Source organism: Trichechus manatus, unplaced genomic scaffold, assembly GCF_000243295.1.
Source record: "Trichechus manatus latirostris isolate Lorelei unplaced genomic scaffold, TriManLat1.0 scaffold00033, whole genome shotgun sequence".
In the NCBI taxonomy this organism is placed as follows: domain Eukaryota; kingdom Metazoa; phylum Chordata; class Mammalia; order Sirenia; family Trichechidae; genus Trichechus; species Trichechus manatus.
The window spans coordinates 20233885-20253856 of NW_004443969.1; the positions used below are offsets into that span (position 1 = coordinate 20233885).

A 19972-nucleotide genomic window follows, 5' to 3' on the forward strand; every position below is an offset into this window, starting at 1 on the left:
TAGCAATGATTGTGAGGATGGCACATGACCGGGCAGTGTTTTATTCTGTTGTACATAGGGTCACCATGAGTCGGAACCAACACGACAGCACCTAACAAGACAAGAACATACCATGTTCATAGACAGAAGACTCAATATTAAGATGTCAGTTATCTCCAACTTGATCTGTTGGGTCAATACAATCCCAATAAAAACTCTAATAGGGTTTTATTTAGAAATCAACAGATTGATTCGAAAATTTATATGGAGAAGCAAAGGACCTTGACTAGTCAAAACAATTTGAATACAAAGAACAAAGTCAGATGACTCATACTTCCTGATTTAAAAATCTAACTATAATGCCTCAGAAATCACCAAACAGGGTATTGGCAAAAAATCAGACATATAGATCAATGGAATAGGATGGAGACTCCAGAAATAGAACCACACATCCATGATCATTTTTTAAACAGACATAGGTGCTAAGATAATTCAATGGAGAAGGTATTTCTTTTTTAAATAAACGGTCTGGGACACCTCATAAAATGGTGGATATTAGTGTTGATCTATTTCTCACACCATTTATAAAAATTAGCTAGAAAAGTCCAACCCCAAAACTATAAAAGTTCTAAAAGAAAAAAGACAACAAAATAAAAACAAAACAAACAAACTCTTTGTGACCTTGAGTGAGGCAAGTATTTCTTAGGTAATACATAAAAAACACAGACGTCAAAATAAAAAACTGATGATTTGTATTTCATCAAAATGAAGAAACCTTCTAAAATCTGCTATTCAAAAAATAATGTTAAGAAAATGAAAAGACAGGTCACCCACTGAGAAAAAATATTTGCAAAGCACATATTTGGTAATAGATTTGTATTCAGAATTTTTGTATAAAGACTCACAACTCAATAATAAGAAAACAACTAACCAAATAAAAATGGGCAAATGATCCGAACACTTCAGCAAATGAGATGAAGATGGCAGATAACGTCAATAGATGTTCAACATCATTAGTCAAGGGGAAATCCAAACTAAAATCACAATGAAATACCCCTATGCACCTATTTAAAAAAACAAAACAAAAAAACCTGTTGCCGTCGAGTTGATTCCAACTCATAGACACCCTATAGAACAGAGTAGAACTGCCTCCTAGGGTTTCCAAGGAGCGGCTGGTGGATTTGCACTGCCGACCTTTTGATGAGCAGACAAGCTCTTAACGACTACGCCACCATGCACCTGTTGGAAAGGTTAAAAAAAAGAAAGAAAATACCGCATTCGGGCAAAGATGTAGAGAAGGTGGAAATCACTTCGGAAAACTGTTTGACGTTTTCTTATAAACTATACGTTTTATTAGATTTAGCAATCCCACTCCCAGGTACTTACTCAAGAGACATAAAAATTAAGTCTACACAAAACTATATGAATATTTATAGTAGTTTTATTCATAGTCTCCAAAATTGTAAATAACCTAAATAATCATCAACTGGTGAAGGGATAAACACACCGCGGTTTGTCCATAGCATGAAATATTGGACAACAGTAAAAAGAACAAACTAGCGATTTACGCTACAACGTGGATGAATCTCAAAAGCATTACGTCAGTTGAAAAACGCAAGATACAAAAGACTTCACACTTTATTATTCCATTTACACGATGTTTAGGAAAGGCAAAGCGATTGGAACAGACATCAGTGCAGTGGTTGCCTGGGGTTGAGAAGAGGAAAAGAAAGTGATTATGAAAGGGGCACAAGAGAACTTTATGGGGTGATGGGAATAGTCTATATTTGATTCTGTTGATGGTTACATAACTATAACTCATAAAATATGTGCCTAAAAGAATGAGTTTATTGTATATAAATTAGACTTCAATAAGCCAGATGTTAAAAAAATACAAAAAAAAAAAACTATGTGAAACTAAGCATCAGGTTAAGGCACTGTTGGACATGTCATCTCTTCTCTTTCTTCTATTCCTTGAAATTCAGATGGGAATAAACTGCAAGTTTTATGAGATAACTTCAATATTTCTTTTTGATAGAATTGTTGAATAAAGCTCTTAGTCAAAATACTCTCTTTCTAAGAGAAAGGAATTTAAAGCAAAGTATTTGAGATGAGAAATCTGCCTGTGCTAGTCAAAGTAGATGAAGGACAGACTACCCAGCAAATAAACTCGTTTCGTAATTCTAAAATTCTGGGTGCTGTGGCACATAGGGAAATCTATGGCTTCCATTTAAACTTTTTGGAGGACAGTTGAGTTCGTTTGTGGAATACCAGCAGACCTAGAGGTGTAGCTTTGTGCATTTCAGGTAAATGTTAAAAGTCTGAGCTGTTGACGAACTGATCCACCCACAAAACGGGAGATAAGGGCTTTCCAGTAGCAAAGATGAACTTGAACTTAGCTTTTCTAGTGGGTTAGTTTCTGTATGTGGTCCATAGCTTCCTTACATGAAAATAGTTTAGCTATAACAAAAATGCAGCAGCATCTATTATTTTTATCTTCATAAAAAATACATACACCTCTCACAAGAATACCTAAAGTTCTTGAAGTAAACACTAATCAATATTAGAAATTTTGCTTTCTTTATTTGTCAGCGTCCAGATGTCTCTGAAATTGCATCTGTTTGGTTCATTCTGCCAAGTTTTCATCAGCTTTGCAGTCATTGCTTTAAAAAAGAGTAAGGGCAAGAAGCAGAATAAAGAATAACTTGCAATTTTTTTTAAAGTGATGATTGCAAGTATCCATCAAATGGGACCCCATGATTCAGTTCTTTCTTCTGAAATATACCTGTTGGGGTCATCAGAAGAGACTCATTAAAAACATTTCTGGCTGATGTTAGGAAATTTTAATTTCACATTTTCTTAATCATGGACAGACTCTTAATAATAAATACTATTTACTAATTTCTTGCCAGGTGCTTTTTATGCATTACCTATTTATTCTTCACAACAACTCTGCATGGTACATCTTTTTATGCCTATTTTATAGATGAGGAAAGAAGACTTCGAAGGGGTTATGCAACTCGAATATGGTCACAGAGTTAATAAATGCAGTGAAGATTGAACTCAGGTCTGCCTGATTCCACAGCCCATGATTTCTTTAATCTCTCCCTCTTACTGACTATGTTGCCCTTGGACACTGTGGTGACACTTCCTGCTCCATTGGCTTTGATGAATGCTAGCATAGCATTCTGAGCCCTAATCACCTTATGCTTAGAACTCTGCAATAACATCGTACTTTATTTTCCTTCAAGTGTCTCCCCACTCCAACCAATTCTACAAACTTGTGTCTACCTCTGTGCTAATAATCCTAAAACATCCACTCCCTCATCCCATTTTTGAACTCAAAACCTACAATGACTCTCTCATTGCCTTATGTCCTGTCTCTTCTGCTTAGTTTTAAAGCCTATGAAGTTTGCTTGCATTCTATTCATCCTTGTATCTCACAGCTTCCTCAAAGCACCTCTTGTTCTGGTCAGGTTAATCTTTCTCTCCCCAGCAACCCTCAGTCTTGTGCTTTGATTCTTGTTCTTCACTCTTTGCCCTCTGTCTTGCATTCTTTCTTCTTCTTCTTTTTTTTTTCTCTTCAAATCCATCCATCTCTCAAGGTCCATTTCCAGTCTTACCACTTCCAGTAAGTTTACCTTCTCCCACTTATACTGACCTGTTCTCTATGAACTCCAAATGCATTTAGTGTTTGCTTTGGGAATGAACAGCTAGTTGTTTCAAAAGCTTTTAATGGTGTTAAATTAGGAAAAAATGCCAAATTATTTCTAAGAGTTGCCACAAAAAATTACTATTGCAGATTTATTTTCTAACCTATAAATTTTTTTGTATGTGCATGAAAAATTTAATATCCAAGTGAATTATAAATGATGATTTGTGTTATCAGTCATTGGTACTGGGCAGCTATTATATTTTCTTTACTGTTTTTTTATAATCAATTTTTGTTTGGTAAACCACTTAGATGCTGCACTTAAGAAAACAATGCACAGAGTAACTAGCATTTTGTAGAATACAACTGACACAGAAATAAGCATGAGTTCATGGTCTTTTGTTTCTATATCACTGTTTTTATATTCCTTAAACTATTTCTCAATGATTGTAGGTTATTCTAACAGAACTGGTACACTTAAAATCATTTGGAACTTTCTAAACCAAAAACCAAACCCATTGCTGTGGAGTTGATTTCTACTCCTAGAGACCCTATAGGACAGTAAAACTGCCCCACGGGGTTTCCAAGGCTGTAATCTTTACAGAAGCAGACTGCCACGTCTTTCTCCCATGAAGTGGCTGGTGGGTACCAACTGCCAACCATTTGGTTAGCAGCCAAGTGCTTAATCATTGTGCTACCAGGGCTCCTTCTTTGGAACTTTAGGGAAAGTATTTTACTTTAATTATAAATCCAAAGTTCAAGTCATTTCATTCATACTGATAATTTCTAAGAGGTAGTTAACTTATTAGAAAAATATCATTGCATTATGGTGTTTTTGCTATGACACTCCTCTCTCCTGCCTCCTCTTGTCCTGACTTTGTATTCCTAGAATTTTCCTAGTACGTAAGAACACTATGGATATGGTCCATGGTTGGCTCCAGGGTTCTTTCTTGAATAAGGGTAATGCTGGCATTAGATCTGAAGAATGTATACCCACCAGGCTCTAGTAATAAAAAGTTTATTAACTCTTTCACTACCCATGGTACATGTAGTGACCACTTACTTTTTCAGCCTCTGAGTTTAGTGGGAAACTGCTTTCCCATTGATAGTGTGTGCTGCCATAAGGCAGGGACCTTTATGACTGTTTGAAACTGAAGAAACGGGCATGTGCCACAATTTACTGTTTTCTACAGAGTATTGTATGAGGTAATGATGAATTATTTATTTTTTTTGGTAAAATACGGATTTTGAAATTTTTTGAAGTCTTACACATATGTACCTCTGGACTCTGGGAGTAGAATTAGAGATACACATATGTACCACTGTATTCTGAGGGTAGGATTGTGAGAAGGGGCAAGAAAAAAAAATCCATGCTGCCTACCAAAAATTCAGACATACTCAATGATTCAGCATGCTTCCATTAATTAAAACACATGATATCAAAAAAATTCAAAGCAGAAAATAATTGGATATTGAAAAAGTTATAGTCCAAAAGGAAGATGTGCCAACACATCTACATTTTAAGATCATTAAACATCTCCAGTTATTTTACAAACAACTTGATTTCAGTAAAATCCCAAATACTTTCTCTCCCAAGCATTAACAAACTCATTTGCCGGTGGAGTCTATTCCAGTGCATAGTGACCCTTTAGGACAGAGTAGAACTGCCCCATAGATTTCCAAGACTGTAATCTTTACCGAAGCAGACTGCTACATCTTTCTCCTGTCGAGTAGCTGTTGGGTTGGGACAGCCAACCTTTTGGTTAGCAGCTGAGCACTTTAACCACTGCACCACCAGGGCTTCTTCCCAGCATTATCCTTCTTTAATTATTTTTAAATGACGTCAACAAAATTTCAACCATACGTACTTGCTTCCAGTATGTTTATTGAGTCAATTATCGTTTATAACAATTGATATAATATTGTTCCCCTTCAAGAGCAGGGCCCCAGATATTATTTTAAAATATTTTTTCCTTGTTAGATAGGAAGCCATTTTTTGGGGGCGGCAATCTTGCTCATAACCAAAGGTTTGCGTTACAGTCAAAACTAGCACTTCTGAATCAGCTTTGAATTTCTTCATCATTCCTCTATGTCACTTCCATCTGGAGATGCATGAAGTATGTAACTAGAAACATTTTGAGAGAAGGAATGGCCTTATGTAACCCACCCCTGACTATTTTACTCTCCCACTCAACAACTATAAGGTCGTTTGTAACTGAAGTAAAAATTTCTCCTGATACACTCCTTACCGTTAAATAGTTTGCCCTCTATGTTTAAGTTTCCTGAAAATCCCTATGTATAGTTAGGCAAATATATAGAATGCCCTAGAAAAACATAAATGAAAGATAAAAAATTAAAGTTGTCACTCTAGAGGGAGAACTATAAAATATTCTTATATTTAAATGTTTATACCATATCTATTATATAGTTATTGTGTGAAATACAAAAAGGAGAGGTTTTAACTGTGAAGTACATTTACATTAAAAATGATAAATTTATTTTATTTTAATGCATTAAAGGGGGAAAAGTTAAATGATTCGTGTACATGCTAGATAAGGTTTAGTTATCCACTTAAATTATTCTAGGTGATTAAAATCATCTTTTCTCTTTCATTTTCTAAGTAAATTATTGAAAATGCATTTTTCTTTTGACAACTATGCTAATATAATGAAGGGCCTGAAGTTATACATGTTTTGCATTTCAAGGTTGTGGAACTTCTCAAACTTGGTCAAAACATGTTCTTTAAGTTCCAAACTATTCCCAGAAGCAAACTGACTGCTGACCAGTAGCCTGTAGAGGAACCTGATGCTTAAAACTTTTCCAGGGAATGGACTCCCAAACCACTTTGCCATGGATGAAAGAGCTGTCCAGTGACCCAATATGATGAGAAATTAGAGAATATCTACTGGTGCTAAATATGATGGTGGGTCAAGAAAGGTATGTCTGATTTCTAAATCACAGTTTGGTTTCTTTCTGCTCTGAGGAAGAGCTTTGCATAAAGATTTTTGTTGGGCCCTGGAATGCAAATTTGCAAAAATGTTCTAAATACTTATTTACACACAGACTATAATAGCCCTGGTGGAATCATTATAACCTATGAGGTAGATGTTGTTCTTGTTGGTGTTGCCTTCGAGTCCATTTCCACTCATAGATAGCAACCCCAAGTGTGCAGAGTAGAATTTAGTGCCACTTAAAATATCTAACTTGTATTTTAATGGCAGGTTCTAATAAAAAAATATAGTCAGCTGGATCAGTAATAGGTGTTTCAAAGTTTTGGATAAATACCTGCATAATCTGCATTTCAAAAAGTCCATAAATGTGTATTTACACATCTTTAGAACCATTGCAGTCTATTATGTCATCTCCTTTACACGTCTATGAGGGATTTCTTCCATTAAAAAAAAAAAAACAACTGTTATAAAAGGAAATTAACAACTTTTAAATAATACTGTTATAGAAAATCTCCAAAGATGGGAAGCTCAGAGTGAAGGCTAACACTTAATTCTTCGCTTTTTCTGCTTATCCCTGTGTGTTGGAGGGATCTCAGCTCAGTATAGTACGAACCATATGTGCTGCAATAACGAGATACAATGGATCAAGTTACCAAAGGAGTGTCAGCTTGGTATCCCTCCCTCTCAAACTCCTCCTTCTCCCCTGTTTAGGGCAAACACAGCAGAAAAGCACTTTTGAAGTCTATCCCTGTTGTACTTTTTGATCCGTTACAATTTCAGTTGCCTTGGTCATAGTGTCAGATGACTTAAAATCTCTTTCTAGGAAATAAGGCTCATTCAGCTGGAGAGTTAGCATGCAATTACATTACCTGGTTAAGCATGTTCGGCTGAATTATTAATTTTCTGTCTTGTTAAGTACTGGATTCATGGCTGGAAGTGAAAATGCATGCAACGTAAAAATATGCTGGAAAACAGTTGTAAAAACCATCATTACGTCTCAGTATTGCATGACTTCTTGTGAGACGGAGTGACACGTTTCTTAAAACAGGATCAGCTGTCATTTTCATAGGTTTATTCAAATCGTTTATATTGTAAATTATGTATTCTAAAAATTTAGGTGACAGAAGGTTTAATTTATGTACTACAAACGCTGAGAGGATCAGGGGAATTGTGCCTAATATCTTGGAGAAATTATTCAATAATGTCATGAACTGTTGGTCTGAATTGGAAAAATCTCTTCTAACACTCAGTGAGTTTAGCAACTAAGAATTTATTTTATATTGAGAAATCATGGCTTCACTTTACTAGCACTTATTCTGCTTCACCTTATGGTAGCTATACTATAGAAAGTGATGAGCAATCTATGAAGATGAGTGCGTCAGAAAGGAAGCAAGAATTGTTATTTGTTATTGCTGTTTGTTTATTTCTTTGGTGTATTATTATTACAGCATATTTTGCAGTTCATTTTAGAATAACAAATATCAAAGCATTTATTAGAGACATGTAAAATAGTTAGAGTCATGATAAATTACTTTTCCCTTCTAAGAGATTTATTATTAAAGCTTGTATAATCCTACTTTTTTCCCCAGGAGTAGAGTTTCTATTTTAATGTTGTAAAAATTGAAATCTCTCTGTCTCTCTCTTTTTTTTTTTTTTAGCCTAAGCAAGGAACTGATCAAGTTTTAAAAGAGAAAACTAGTAAGAAAGAAAAAAAGAGAGCAAGCTGAATAGTTTTCTGGACACATTACATTTCTAAATAAATACTTCTGCAGTATCAAAGAACAAAGTTCCGCTCCCTGATGATGAGCAACAAAATTACTGGAAATGTTTGTTAATACGCTCTTTGTTTAAGGTCAGCAATTTTCCCCTAGGACATTAAATATATACAGCGCAGTATTATTAGAATGAAAAATGAGTTAGAAATACTCTTCTACCTCAAAGATTAAAAAAAATATAAACATACTTGAGAGGGTCATCAAATTTCAAAGATAGCCATTGGACAAATTACCGTCAGCTCTGAATTTCACTGTCCTCATAAAATAGGAACAGGAATATTTACTTTTAGGGCTATGACGAGGATTACTCTGGCACTTTGCGCCAAATAATGCTCATTGAGTATTAGGTAACATCATCATTGACATCAGCATTATCATTGTCACCATCTTCGTTTTAATCATCACAATCATCAACCTCACTCTGTGAATGTCAGGTTCAATGGTTGCTTGAGTAGTTGTTCTTTGGCTGATGAATATTTTTTAATGAGTTTTTTTTTTTTGTTGTTGTTGTTGGTTGCCATTGAGTTGATTCTAGTTTATGGACAGAATAGAACAGCTTCATAGGGTTCCTAGCTGTGAATCTTAATGGAAGCAAATCACCAGGCCTTTTCTTCTGTGGAACCGCTGGGTGGCTTCAAACCACAAACCTTTAGGTTAGCAGTTGAGTGCAAACTGTTTGTGATGCCATCTAGGCACCTATTTTTTAGTGAGCACTTATCTTCATTTGGAGCCCTGGTGGTGTAGCAGTTAAGAGCTCAGCTGTTAACCGAAAGGTCAGCAGTTTGAATCCTTGGAAACCCTATGGGGCGGTTCTACTCTGTTCTATAGGGTTGCTATGAGTTGGAATCAACTCCATGGCAGCGAGCTTTGGTTTTATCTTCATTTAGTAAGTTTCAGAAAATGTCCATTCATTCATTCATTCTACAAGTATTGATTTATCACCTTCAATATGCCGGGAGCAGGTAATATACCATGTTGAGTAAAACCGTTCATTGTACTTATGGGATTTATTGCTTATGTTTGTAAATCTGATGACCACACAGATAACTTTCATTTTATAACTGTTATAAATGCAGCAAATTTGAGTTATATGGATGTTACTATGAGATCATGTTATAGGGGAATTTGGCCTAGTCAGAGAAGTCATGGAAGTCTTTCCTGAGGAAATGTAATTGGAGTTGAGATCTGCAGAAAGAATAGATCATGGCAAGAGAGAAAGAATGTTTAGGCAGAAAGAACACCATGTGAGGTGGGAGGGAACATGGCATGTTCCAGGAACTGACAACAGGACAGGTGTACCAAAAGCGGAGAGTATGGGAGAGAGGATATAGGAGACATGCTAATGAGGTTTGTAGAGGAGAAACCCTTAAAAGCCGTGGCTATTATCTCTGAGTAGTTGGAAACTACTTAAGTCTGTTATGTGGGGGGGGGGGTGATATAATTAGATTTACTTTTTTTTTTTAAAATCATCCTGGTTCTAGTGTAGCTTTAGTGTGGATAAGACAAGAATAAAAGCACAAAGTCCAGTTATGAGACTGTTTTAATAGTACAGGTTAAGATACAATGGAGCTTAAATGAGGGTAATGGTGCTGGAGATGGATAGAAGTGGTTGAATTCAATAAATAATTAGAGCTAAATATAGGACTTTCTGAAGGATTGATTATATGGGAAAAAAGAGCTGTTAAAGATGGCTTCCAGGTTTCTAACTTGCACAACTGGATCAATATTGGTACCATCAGGGAATACTGGAAGGAAACCAAATTTAGAGAAGAGGTCTAATATGTATTCCCTTGTAAACATCTTAAGTATGAAATTCTACGAAATTTCCAAGGGAATAGATCAAGGCAGTGAGCTGAAATAAGAGATCTGGACTGAAGAGTTAAAATGGTGATTTATCTCCATAAAATGTGCATGAGCTTCAAAGAGATTTTCTAGGGAGAGAGTATATAGTGAAAAGAGAAATGCAACTTGAAGAACTCCAACACTAGTGCCCAGGGAGAGAAGCCTGCAGAGAAGAGTGGCCAGAGTAGAAGAAGGAAAATCAAGAGAGTTACAAGTTATGGAAACCAAGTGAAGTGAGCATTTCAAGGAGAGACAAATAGACGGTGACCTATGTTTTTTTTAAAGAGGTCAAGGGAGATGAGGACTAAAAATATGTCAATTAGATTTAGTATCATGTTTATCATTGGTAACCTCAGTGGAAGCTGCTTCAACCTAGTGTATGCTTGTGTATGTTGGGGAGGGGGAGGCAAAAAGACAGAGCAGGATAAGTTGATGGCTCGGGGGAGGTGTGAAAGGGAAATAACTATTTTATACAATGTCTAGAGAAGTTGAGGGCTACTTTTAATGTGCTTATGATTTTGTTTCTTTACTATTGAGATTTAAAAAAAAAAACTCAGAGTTACATTTGATTAGCTTTTTATTTTCTCTTTGAGGAGATTTTCGTAAGTGAAGTCCACTATGAAAACTTGGCAGGGCTTATTTTTTTTACATGTTATTTTATCATCTCTGTCAATAGGATTGTCACTGAACTCATCATGTGCAGACTGAACTTTTAATTTCTACCATATTAATAAACCCATTGCTGTAGAGCAATTCCGACTCATAGTGACCCTATAGGACGGAGTAGAACTGCCCCTTAGGGTTTCCAAGGCTGTAATCTTTATAGAAGCAGACTGCCACATCTTTCTCCCTCAGAGTGGCTGGTGGTTTGAATCACTGACCTTTTGATTAGCAGCGGAGCTCTTTAACCCCTGCTCTACCAGGGCTCCTTTCCATATCAATAGCCAACCCCAATTCATGATTCTTGCTAACTGCTGTCAAGTTGGCCCCCGATTCATGATGATGCCATGCACAATGGAGCAAAATGCTGCCCAGTCCTTGGCCATCCCCATGACTAGTTGTGGTTTAGACTGGTTTGGATTGATTGCATTGTTCGCTAGGCCTTTCTTCCTAGTCCTTCTTGGTCTGCAAGCTCAGCTGAAACCTGTTCAGCATCAAAACACCACGCAAGGCTCCACTGACAGACAGGTACATTGGCTGGGAATTGAACTCCAGTCTCCTACATGGAAGGCAGGGATTCTACCACTGAACCACCTCTTATGCCTCATATTTCATGATTAGATTAACTATTTTTCAGTGTAATTAACCGCTACATCTATGAGTCCATCTGGTCATTTTTATAATAGGTACATAACCTATACGTCCTCATGACTCTCAGTTCTAATATGGTAGCTGCAGGCATATGCCCAGGCTGATGATTTAGAATTGGTCAAATCAACTATTTCTACTGGGCACACATTTTTCGACACACCTAATAGAACTTTCTTACATTTTGTTGTATTTTGTTGTTGTTGTTGCATATTTTAAAAACAAATCAAATATGAGAATACCTGATGGAGAAACTTAAGAATGATGAAAGTTTCTTAAAACTTCTGTGAATGGTTATTTTTTCTAATGTGGGTTTTATGAAATTGAGTTTCTATCATTTTAGATCCACAAAACATTCCCCCTAAACTAAGAGAAAATTGATCTAAAAACAGGTCCCCGCCACCCTGACTAAATGGAAACTTGGGTTATGTAAACAATTCAGGTTCTTGTTTAAAAGTAATTCTTTGCTTGTTTCTGTGTCTACCAGGCCTACCAGAGGGAAAAAACACAGCAGCAACAACAACAGCTTATAGCAGTTCAGAACTTCTGAAGTGTCCAGAGGAAAACAAACTGCAGAGTTTAAGATTCTCTTCAGAACAGAGCCCATTTTCGCAGGGTTCTCCAGCTTCTTCCTCTCCCCAACAGTGCAGAGGTACGATGTTACAGTCTCCAGCATCCTTAAATCAGTCAGGATATCTGTAGTTAAATCAGTCAGGATATCTGTAGCTAATGCTTATGCTTTCTTTTCCACAGTCTGACTATATGAATGGGCTGTACTGTCAGTTCTAATGACTCTGGAAAAGAGAGGAAAAGCTCCTGGTTCCCTCACAAAGCATTATGTTAGATCTCACCATATGAAACAAATATCTTGATCCCTGCTTCAAGCCATGGCAGTGCATGCCTGCAAAATTCCAGCGAGAGACCAAAGTGTCCCACATATTGTGGCAAATTTCCCATAATGTTCTGGAAATTGCAACAGAGTTCGTGGGAAAAGTAGAAGGAAATGATCTTCCCGCATAGGGATAGCTCATGTGGGAAGGCTAATCCACAGGTTCCTGCAAGAATGGAGACATACATCTGGTACATTTTTGGAGCACATCACGGAATGGTTATTTTGCATCTCAAGTTTACACATTGGGGAATACTTAGAATGAATGAATTTCTAATAGATGGCTCTAGATTATGTGTTTATATATTGCACCTTTTTGCTATTAAGAAAGTTGCTTCCCAAAAGAATGAACATAGCCCCAACAATACATACATATGTTCATTTCCCCAGACTGTATGTTCTTAAAGCAGTTAGCTTGACATCACAAGTAGATGGCAAGCTAGTCCTAAATGTATCAGCTTTTAAAAGGGCGTTCCCCAAGAACTTAATTGGTGAAAGTATTAGTATAAATTAAAACTTGTGGGGGATACGATTACACTTTCTTCCTAGACAATAGGAGAATAAAACATGTTAGTGAAAAACCGAATTTTGTATTGTTCACTTCTAGTATCCTTCCATTTACTTCTACCATAAAAAAAACAAAACCAAACCCGTTGCTGTTGAGTCGATTCCGACTCATAGCGACCCTATAGGACAGAGTTGAACTGCCCTATAGAGTATCCAAGGAATGGCTGGTGGATTCGAACTGCCAACCTTTTGGTTAGCAGCCGAGCTCTTAACCACTGCACCACCAGGGTTCTACTTCTGCCATATGAAGTAGAAATTAAGTTTCAAAACTGAAGTTTTATTTCTATGTCTCTACAAGAACTTTGTCCATTTCCCAAGTAGCATGAATCTGATAAGTAACCATTTATCCTTTTTGTGCTCGTTCCTTCTGAACAAGGGCAGCTGCTCTCTCCAAACGCTTGAACGCTTTTACCCTCCCAAGCTGAGTTTGACAGAATTACCGCATTGGGGCTGAAATTCAAAATCTGATTGCCAATGTCAACTAAAACGAAGGCCTTCATGAAAAACAAAACTGGTTAAGTATACTTGAGGCTCCGCATCAGCCCCACTCATGAGTAATGAAAATATCAATTTATGATGCATTTGTCTTTTGCTGATAAATCCTATAGAATTTTTCTTCAGAAATAGATGCTTGAAGGAGAATAAATTCCAACGACAGTTATACAGATTCAAACTTCGGTTTAGGATTTAATTTCACAAACAATATTTTGGAATGTCTGTTATGTGTGAGATAGTCTAAATTAAATTAAAATAGTTTTTTGATGTTTAAGATTTCCTTAGCTCTAAGAAAGAAGGAATCTTGGTAACTTAAACTGGTTGAATTTTTTATTGATGTTTTTTCTTGTATCTGGGGATATGGATCAAGGTTTATCCTTAAAGAAGTGTTATGGATTGAATTGTGTCCCCTCGAAAAATATGTTGAATTCCTAACCCCGTACTGGTGAATGTGACCTTGTCTGGAAATAGGATTTTTCTTTTGTTATCAGTTAAGTCAAATGAGATCATACTGGAGTAGGGTGAGTCGTAATCTAATCCCTACTGAGTGGTATCTTACAAAAGGAGGGAATACACATGAAGAAAAAGTCATAAACATGGAAATGATAGATGCCATGTGATTACAGAGGCAGATGCATCTATAAGCAGCAAAGGAATACCAAGGATTTCCAGCAGCCACTAGAAGCTGGTAGAGAGGTACAGAACAGTTCCTCCATCAAAGCCCTCAGAAGGTGATATGACTGAGACCTTGATTTAGACTTTTGGCCTCTACAACTGTGGGAAAATAAATTTCTGTTCTTTAAAGACACCTGCCTTGTGGTATCTTGTTATGGCAGCTCTAGGAGATTAAGACAAAGGGGGAAAAGTTACAGTGTTTTATGTGCTTATTGTGTCCTGGATTCTGTGCTAGTAGCTTTCTACTTACGTTGCCTGTTTATTCCATGTACCAATCCTATGATGTAGGTATTCTACTTTCATTTTAAAGATGAGGTTTAAATACTTTGTACTTTGAGTGATTTGCCTAAGGTCACAGAATCAATTCATACTACTCAATTATAGTATGGGGAACACAGGAGAGCCCAGACAGAGATGTACAATACCTGGTCGGGGAGGAGATAGTCTATATATCAAGAGTTTTCGGACCTTGCCAAGTTGTATCAGAATTAGTTTGTGTAGCATATATAGGAGTAGCTTCTAAGTGTATTAAGCTAATGTGAATAAACTATAAGACTACCTTGGACAAAATTCACCTATATAATTGTGTCTATCTGGGTTTTGGAACTTAATGTGTTGGCTCATCTACCTGGGAATGATGTAAATATGGGGAATGGAAGCTGGACTAAATGGTGGCTTAGAGTCAATGAGGAAGAAATGACAGAGCTTCCCTGAAATGTTGTAGTGGAAGGAGTATAAAGCTCAGGGAGGTGGGGACATTAAGATGAATCTATCATATGCAACTTGCTCCGCTACTGCCTAAGCATACCCCCAAGAGGAAACTTCCTTCACCTAAGCATTCAGTAGTGTATTGGTAAGGATACCACCAGCATTCTTGGAAAGTCTGCAGTGGCTATCTTCTGTAGGCTGGAGAAGAGAGTAGGAGATGCTACAATCGACTGGGCCCACTGATTTCAGTGGGAATAATGGGATCACCAAGTGGTAGAGGCCATACATCAGTGCTTAACCAGTAGAGAGAAGAGGAGTGGAATTATCCTAATAAGTGACAAGGATGAAGTGATAATCAGAGTGTTTTCCCCATAGGAACTTGTGACAAAGTCGCATTGATCATAGGATCCCTAGAAATGAAATGGACGGTCAGCTTATGAAGGTATTGATTCTCACACATGGAAAAGTCTACATTTGGTGGGCAGAAATGTGACTTGAGTTGCGAAGATGAGCATTCATGGCCTCGTATTCAATTGCTAGAGCTAATTCAGTTCACAGAGTTGGAACTCCTTGCTTCAGGGGGAGACCAGTTCCCCTTGAGGAAGAACATGCAGTTCTGCCGTAAGGATATAACGTGAATCTCCATGTTTTCCTCACTTTGTGAGGTGGGAATGTTATACTACTAGATGTGATATACACCTACAAGTAGCAACCTATATGTGGTGCTGTGTTCCCCATATCCAAAATGCACGCTCACAGGAACCAAGGAGTAGAAATGGAAGTGGCCCTTATCTCTATTGCAGCAAATAAACTAATTTAAGAAATTTTTGTTAATATTCTATGAACTTGAGATCAGTGGCTTTAAAAGTCCTAATCCTCCTGAAAGGGATGGCACTGAGTTTGTGGTACGTTGCTGCAGCAACAATGGGAAGCTAATACAGTGGCGAAATGCAAAGTTACAAAAAAAAAAAATGGGTGAAGATCTTGCTTGGCTATGTAATTTTTAGAAAATTGTCCTATTAATGTCACTGTGGACTAGTATAAGGGCATGTTTATCATTTAAAACAATAAAATCTCTACCTTTTAAGACACAGTCTGGACCTTCAGTTATAATTAAGAATAGGAATCTGAGGATTGCTACATAGACACATCTCTGAAAGATGACATGTGAGCTTTCAGTGCTTTAAAAAATGTAAGAAAATGCTGGGCTAATTTATGGAGTATAGTGTTGCCTTCCAGTAGAAGAACATCTTCTTTGTTGATTTTATATAAATCCTTACTTCTTTCCAAGTACTGGAGCCCTCGTGGTGTAGTGGTTAAGAGCTTTGGCTGCTAACCAAAAGGTCAGCAGTTTGAATCCACTGGCTGCTCCTTGGAAACCTTATGAGGCAGTTCTACTCTGTCCTATAGGGTCACTATGAGTCGGAATCAACTCGCTGACAATCGGTTTGGTTTGTTTTTGATTTCCAAGTATTAGTCAAGATCGTGAATCCAAACCGATTGGGCTGATAGCAAGAGGAGGCTTGGGTCATACTTTCTAGAGATAGAGCTTTCAACAGAGTGTAAAGGTCAGGAGAAGTGTGGTGAGCCCTCTTCTCTCTCCTTTTCTCTGCCTCTAAGTGCTGGAGAGTCAGACCTAAGTTCATTCCTGGACATATTGCTCTTGTTTTCCTTCTTACTTCCACTTTGGCTGTTGCCTTTATTTTCTTTCCTTGGAAACTTTCTTCTCCTTTCACAAGGCAGATAGGCCTCAGGCTTTTGTCCTGGCCTAAGAATGCCTAGGTTGGTGGCTTAAGTCTTAGGACAAACACTCTCTACTTTCCTTCCAGAAAAGATAGCTGAGCTCTGAACCAGCCTATGTTGCCATCATTGGTAAAATTTGAGTGTTAAGTGTAGGCTTAGAAATAATTTTAGGTCACTCAGCGTGTTTTAGTTAATGCCTCTAGTTTGCTTCTAAAGAGTAGAAAAAAGTTTTCCTCTAGTCCAGCCCAGCCTACTAGAATTCTTCTTTGGCAATTGGGGCTAAAGAATCTGCTAATAACGAAGGCTAATTTGCCTTTCTTTGATGTTGTTTTTACTTCTATAAATCTTTCCATAGGGACTTTAAGGGTATGAGAAATGGCTGAGTGAAGACAAGATTTACATATTTCTGGTTTTCTATATTAATACCAGCCCTTAAAAGCTCCTCTCTTCACAAATCTCAAGATGATCTGCAAAATGAAAATTTTACTTTATCCTTATATAATGTATAACTCTGGAATACTGTGGATTTTATCTAGTTGATTGTTTTTGAGAAAGATACAATGGAACAGAAAAAAACGTGTAGAGAAAAAGCATTAATTTTGAATGTGCAAATTGAGCTGTGCATTCAGAATAGTTAATCTCCTAGCCATAGGGGTGTTTTAGTTAGGTTTACCAATTAAATATACTTCTAAGATTAAAGTAACTCCTAAACAATAGAGATATCCAATCTCTATTTACTTTATGTAAAATGATAGGATAGGATGTAAATGTATAAACACCTAGAAATATTTGATATACAGACCTAGAAGGAGCCCTGGTGGCCACATGGTTAAGCACTTGACTGCTAACCGAAAGGCCGGGGGTTCAAACTCACCAGTAGCTCCCTGGGAGAAAGATGCGGCAATCTGCTTCTGTGAAGATGGCAGCCTTGGAAACCCCTGGGGCAGTTCTACTCTGTCGTATAGGGTCACTATAAGACAGAACTGACTTGAGGGTAAAGTTTTTTTTCTTTTTTCTTTTCCAGTTTTCATACACCTAGAACATTTGATATCCTCTCCTTCACACTCAGGGTAAACTCTTTCTTAAAACTCTTCTGTTCTCAGTCTACTGGAATCAATCACAAAAATCTGTGGAGACATTTTTAAATTGTGTAAACAAAGACACCTTCTCCCCAGAGGTTCTGTTATGCTTCTTCCTTCAATTTAATAACGTCTGGGAATTTATTTCTTGAAATATCTTTCAAGGAATTCTTTCCCTACTCAAAACTCCAGGTTTTTCAAGATAAAGATTACATTAAATTTTAGCCTTTTTTATTTTGTGAAAAATAGCTGACATTTCTGCTCTGCTTGGTGGCAAAAGCTTTGTGACGAAGACTTCTATACATGGAAGAAGTCTGGCTTCCTCACAACAATATATTTCCCAAACAAAGAAGGAATTTTGTCTAAATCTTAAAGAAGTTGTTCTTCATCTCCCTCCAATCAGGTGTTTGAGATTGACATCTGTCTCTCTCCCTCCTTGTTCCCATCCGTCCATCCTTCCTTCCGTCGTTTGTTCCTTTTCCGCTCGCTTCTATGTCCTCTCTTTCTTCTCTTTTAATTTTTTCTTTTTATTCTCTGTTTTTAATATTTCTCCACAGATTTCCAAACAGTTTAATAGGCCTTTGATATGAACTGATTTTAAAGTAAAAGTGCTTTTTATAATTTTAACTTAAAAAATAATCACTTAGGGATTGCACTTCTGGGTAAAAGGGAGTAAGCACACCCTACCCTGTCTCTCCCACTGGATGCAGCTATCAAACCTGGACAGCACACATGGAACAATTATTTGAGGACTCTGACTAGAATTTGAAGTATCACTGAACCGGCAGTAGGTTTACCATTTTCCCTTTTCAGTATACCCCAGCTTAGTTGGAAGTGAGTATCTGTACTGACGGAGAGAACTTCTGGGGAAGTCCTCTAGTTCTGACTCAAAGACAGGAAAGGGATCATCTGGGAGCAACAGTGGTGGCAGTTGGGATGCACAGTGCTTTACACTTTGAGGTAGGAGAACTCCCCATGCTTTTTTCTCTCTCTGTCCTGTTACTTGGCCATGGATATAGGGATGCAGGTGCAGCCACGGGAAGTATGTGTCAGGGTGGGGTAACTAAAGCCCCAGCTTTCTGGAGGACTTACTGAAAAGGGAGCTTCAGGGAACCAGAAAGTACCAAGGAGATTATGAAGGGGTAGGAACTTGGGAGAGTGACTCCATAAAGTTATTTATGAACTCCTGGGCTCACTCTTGAGCTGCACATCATTAGATTTAATCCTCAGCAGCATACCACATACTTTGAGAGTGGAACTAGGGATAGACAAATTCCCAGGTTCTAGACTGGCCACTGGGTGGCAAACACACAAGACAGACATGGCTAGCGCTGCAAAAGCTTTGAAAAGTGAATGCACAATGAAACACATCCCCCAGAAGGCTGGTCAGAACATGGAGCCTGAACCCAACTGGGTTGATTGCCTATTAAAGCAAAATATCAATACTTTTGATAGGATTTAAACAAGACCTAGAGTTTCATAAAGAAGTAATGGTAAACACTCTTGAAACAAATTGTTAAGACCATATAAGGAAAGAAATAGAGGAGATAAAAGAAGTACCAAATAGTTATTAGAACTAAAAATATAATAATCCCTTCTACCCTAGAAAAACCAAACAAACAAGCAAAAAACTCTTACTGGATGGGCTCAGTAGTAGAATGGAGATGACAGAGGCAAGAGTCAGTGAACTTGAGGATAAAAATCTTGTTGCCGTTGAGTCGATTTTGTTTTGTTTTGCTTTTTGGATAATAGCCATCTTAGTGGGTGTGAAGTAGTATCACATTGTGGTTTTGATTTGCGTTTCCCTAATGTCTAATGATGTTGAGCATTTCTTCAAGTACTTCTTGGTCATTTACAGAATGTTTATTCCAGTCTTTTTCCTCATTTTTTAATGTGGTTGTTTGTCTTTTTGCTGTTGAGTTGTAGGAGTACTTTATATATTCTGGATATTAAACCCCTATCAGGTATATGTTTTACAAATTTTTCTTTTCATTTGATTGGCTCTCTTTTCACTTTCTTGATAATGTCCTTTGATGACACAATTTTTTTTTAATTTGCTGAAATCCCATGTATCTATTTTTTCTTTCGTTTCTCGTGTTTCCAGTGCCACACTTCAGCATCCAAAACCAAATAAAAGATCTTGAAGACATATTCTAGTTTTTTTTTCTAATAGTTTTATGGTTTTAGCTCTTATATTTAGATTGTTGATCCATTTTAAGTTAATTTTCATATATGGTGTGAGATAGTGGTCCAACTTCATTCTTCTGCACGTGGAAATTCAGTTGTCCAGTATCATTTGTTGAAGAGAC

General features: G+C 37.1%; 1 long non-coding RNA gene across 2 annotated transcripts in view; it reads left to right on the forward strand.

Annotated features, from left to right (window-relative positions):
- The window catches only part of LOC111820307 (uncharacterized), a 142021-nt gene extending 125952 nt beyond the window's left edge, over positions 1–16069 (forward strand). The window contains exons 3-6 of one of the 2 annotated variants that reach the window (XR_002823862.1): positions 6337–6568; positions 8241–8434; positions 11995–12159; positions 13340–16069. This is a non-coding gene — a long non-coding RNA (uncharacterized LOC111820307). The remainder of the gene's footprint in view (positions 1–6336; positions 6569–8240; positions 8435–11994; positions 12160–13339) is intronic. The other variant, XR_002823861.1, reaches the window with a different exon arrangement.
- The last annotated feature ends 3903 nt before the right edge of the window (positions 16070–19972 follow it).